Source organism: Otolemur garnettii, unplaced genomic scaffold (genome assembly GCF_000181295.1).
Source record: "Otolemur garnettii isolate 467f Iridium unplaced genomic scaffold, OtoGar3 scaffold00071, whole genome shotgun sequence".
Classification (NCBI taxonomy): Eukaryota; Metazoa; Chordata; class Mammalia; order Primates; family Galagidae; genus Otolemur; species Otolemur garnettii.
In genome coordinates this window covers 4,185,415-4,189,775 of record NW_003852466.1, presented here as the reverse complement: position 1 = coordinate 4,189,775, position 4,361 = coordinate 4,185,415, and the positions used below count along the sequence as shown (strand labels likewise).

The window sequence follows — 4,361 nt, the reverse complement described above, 5'->3', positions numbered from 1 at the left end:
GAGAAGCAGCAGGCATAAGTGCTCCTTGATATAGGATGGTCGAAGCTTGACAGGAAAGCTACAGCAGAATTGTCCCCATGGAAGGAGCTGAGGAGGAGGAGGAGGAGTGTGGAGGCAGAATGGAAAGGCCACAGGCTTGCCCAGCTACACTAGTCACCACTAGCTGTGAGCAGCCTGTGTGATCTTGGAAAAGTTTCTTAAGCTCTCTGCAACTCATATTCATGGGAGATAAGACAGAATTAATAGTGGGTGACTCCAAGATTACTGTAAGAATTGTGTGTGTGTGTGTGTACGTGTGTGTACACATACTGTTTATAATGTTTGGGAGTGACTGGCCCGACCCCTGGAGCACACTGGAGACTCAATCACAGTTAGCAGGTTTTCTCCCACAAACCAAAGCAAGATGTTGGCTCTCTGGGTTCCAACACAGCGGCAGTGTCCCTTTCCATCAAACTAACCCTTTATTTAGAAACTCACTCTGATCACCTTCTGCTTAAATGCACGTAGTGCTTACGGTAACCAACGACAAGAAACAAAACAAAACAACAAAGCAAAAGAAATAGGCTTAGGTCCTCCTTCAGGAGGTCACGTCCGGTACGAGAGCTTCATGGAGATAAATAACAGCATTAGAATAAAGATAGAAAGTGACAGGTGCCAGCAAGGGCTCAAGGTAACTTTCCACAGGATCTCAAGGGAGAAGAGATATGCTGGATCTGGAGGAGGCATCTTTAAGGCGGCATGTGTGCTGGTCCACGAAGGATGGTAAGACTTGGCCCTGTGAGACAGGCGTCAGGGGAGGCATGTGAGTGGAATCAGAGGACATAAATGGCTGGTCATGGTGGCTCACAACTGTAATCCTAGCAGTCTGGGAGGCCAGGCAGGAGGATAGTTTGAGCCCAGAAGTTTGAGACCAGCCTGAGCAAGAATAAGACACACCCAATTTCACAAAAAAATAATTAACTAGACGTGCTGGTATCTGTAGTTCCAGCTCCTTGCGAAGCTGAGGCAGGAGGATTGCTTGAACCCAGGAGTTTGTTTGTTTTTGTTTGTTTTCCTGAAACAGGGTCTCACTCTGTCATTCTGGGTAGAGTGCTGTGGCGTCATAGCTCATAGCAAACTCAAACTCTTGGACATAATTGATCCTTTTGCCTCAGCCTCCTATGTAGCTGGGACTACAGGTGCCCACCATAACACCCAGCTAATTTTTCTATTTTTAATACAGATAGGGTCTCGCTCTTGCTCAGCTGGTCTCAAACCCCTGAGCTCAAGTAATCTACCCACCTCAGCCTCCCAGAGTGCTAGGATTACAAGTATGAGCCAAGGCACCCAGCTGAGGGTAGGACTTTGAGGTGGCTGTGAGCTATTATGCCATTCATTCTGGCATGGGTGACAAAAACCCTGTCTCAAAGAAAAAAAAGGCATAAAGGCATCTGTAGACATGGCCCGAGCCACCACAAATGCCCTCAGTATCGTGCGTGCTCACAGTATCGGCCAGTGCTCTACACTGCCTTCTCCAACACTTCCTCCCATCCCCACTTTGTCCCTAGAATAGGATTCCTGGGTCCTGTGACTGCATTCAGAGTCCTTGTGTGAGCCTGAGGTGATTCATATTATAGGTGGGCAAACAGTCAAATTCAGCAGTTTACCCAGCAATCACAGTGCATAAAGAGCTGCTTCACCATCCTCGGGCCGTGGAACAGAGCAACTTAGAGTCTCCTGTTGGTAGCGAGCTAAATGAACATAGTCTTAAGTTCTAACTTTATGAATTCAGTATGTTCTTGTAACTTTGAATTCTGCCTATGAGTTAACATCAGATCTGAAGAATCCCTAAGTCAGTCACAAGACAGTTGTATTTTTAGAGTAGTAGTATTCTCAGAGCTTAACAATAATGAATCAAGGTAAACAGGACTTCCCAGGAACAGACGTGAATAAACTATTTAGGTAAACAGAGAGACACACCCAGAGGCAGAGAAAACTGTAAATCCGCCCTGAGATGAACTTTACCTTTCAGGGAGAGGTGAAGATTTTACTGAGTGGCCTGGAGAATGCCCTGCTCTTTCTGGACTTTCCTGGAGGCAGAAGTAAGGAATGGACAGTAACTGCAATGAAGCATGGAGGTCTCCCCTGCACTGTGGCACGTGTTGTCATTAGCTTGTTGGTCTAACACAGTCTGGGAGGACAGCCGACCAGGGTCCCCTGACACACACGAACACCCTGCACACTAATTCTGCTCTATTGATTCCTGTGAAATACTTCCCAGCTTACAGCAATGCTGCTGCCCATGTACAGAAGGGGTGAAAACCTGCCTCTAAGTGCCCCTTTGTGTTCCCATTCACTTTGGAAACTAGTGGATATGGTGTCAAAAAAGGCATAAATTAAACACTTTGCAGCCTTTTCCTGCCCTTAAACTTGGTATCTTTGGTGTAGGGGCTGCATAAGTAATAGTCAGTGCTTTGTTTACATGTGGGATCAACTCGAGCCTACCAGAGGATGTTCTTGGTAAGGATTTTGAAAATTTGATCTTCACAAGAGTTGACTGGATAACTTAAAATTTCCAGGAGCCTGAGGAGTACTGAAATAATTGCCTTTGAATGGCGCATAACAATACATTTATGACAATGGATATGAATAAATGTTAATGTGTTTGAGATTTAAGTAAAAAAAAAAAAAAAAGAAGAAAGAAAAAGAAAACCCGCCTCTACAGAGAGCTAGGGGAGACTCAGCTGATGCTTCCTTCCAAGCCCCCAAACAGAAGCATCAGATGAGGCTATAGTCACTCAAAGGCAACACGGTCTAAGAACGTGAACCTCTATGATGGTTGCCAAACCAAATATACCCACATAAACGCAGGGTAGCACTGGTCAAGCAGACACAGAATGTTACCAGAATATGAAATCCACTATTGACAATACATGAACATCCTCATCTGGCTACCTCTTTACCCAACAGCTGCTACCAAACCACTTTTGTAGGACTGAGTATGGTGTGCCGTCTTCCTCCTGGCACACCGGAGCTGCTGCATGGATGGAAACATGAGCTGGCTCAAAGGGTCAATGAATAAATGAGAAGTGATGGCCTCGCCTGGCCCTAAAGGGCCCCTGATAGTTCATCACGAGAGGGTACCATGGACAAGTCCCTTCCACGTGGACGTGTGTCAAGCTGGGAGGAGGCTGAGTTTGTTCCTATCCCTAGAAAGGATCACAGATAGCCATGGGCTTCACTTTTTGCTCAGGATTTAAACTATTTTGCTGTCATGTCTATGACAGTGGTTAAGGCAGCAGAATAACCGAGAGCACAGTTCCAGGTGTCTCGGATGCGACGCCCCACGGACACTATGTGGCTGTGGAGTGTGACATTCCTGCCCACCCCAGAGGTCAGCAGAGACACTGCTGTAAGCCAATGATTTGTGGGCAATTTATGAAGTCCTCAAATCAGTTTAGGGTGATGAAGAAACAACACCAACTCAGTGGCTCTTAGGAGACTCTATTAACATTGCCAGCTGATGTACCTATTACGTGTGTTACACTGAGTTAGAACAAACTTACACACTTCGTGAAGATCCACAGAGACATGACCTGGCTACTTGGAGACTGGGTTTGACTCAGAAAGGTGCTGAATCCATTTGGCCATAACTATATTTTTCAGGCATACCTATTCGTATTAGATTTTAAGAAACTATGCATTGTGATAACTTACACATAAATCATATTTTATAAAAGTTATTAACATTTTTCTTTAGCCAAAAGAATTTCCCTTTTTCTTTATTAATTCCTTGGTATCTATAATCACGTGTGCTCAAGTGACCTGTTTTCCCTGGTAGCATGTGAAGTTTTTTCAGTGTTTTCCACTCCACCCACACGTTCACATGGGCACATGCTACTCTCCTAAAGGCCGGAGTCCCAGTGTGGGGGGGCCCGGGGGAGGTGGACATATTCAGACAGGCTATCTCCAGATGGGGGTATGGCAGAGCACCCTCCAAAGTGGAGGTGAACCTCTGGCATGCACAGTTGAGATGAGACAGAGGGAACGTGGCTTTTCCTGACAGCTGGAGGAGCAGAATCTATCCGGACACTCACCTTCCTGTCACTGAGATATATAACCCACTCAGGCAGACTTTGTTTTCTGGGAGGTGAGGAGGAGAACTTTATTTTTTTTTTATTAGATCATAACTGTATACACTACTGCATTTATGGGGTACAATGTGCTGATTTTATATACAATTTGTAATGTTTACATCAAACTGGTTAACAGAATTGGCCTGACTCGGCTGGCTCACACCGCTCTGAGCAAGAGCAAGACCCTGTAACTGGGTCTCGTGCTGGGTGACTATAGTTGCAGCCACTTGGGAGGTTGAGGCACGA

The 4,361-nt window shown here is 45.6% G+C and overlaps 1 non-coding gene across 1 annotated transcript; it reads left to right on the top strand.

The window, feature by feature from the left end:
- The first annotated feature begins 2,315 nt into the window (after nt 1-2,315).
- Nucleotides 2,316-2,447, top strand: LOC111726577. Its single transcript, XR_002774323.1, has one exon. It is a non-coding gene; the product is annotated as a small nucleolar RNA SNORA13 (small nucleolar RNA).
- Nucleotides 2,448-4,361: the final 1,914 nt, after the last annotated feature.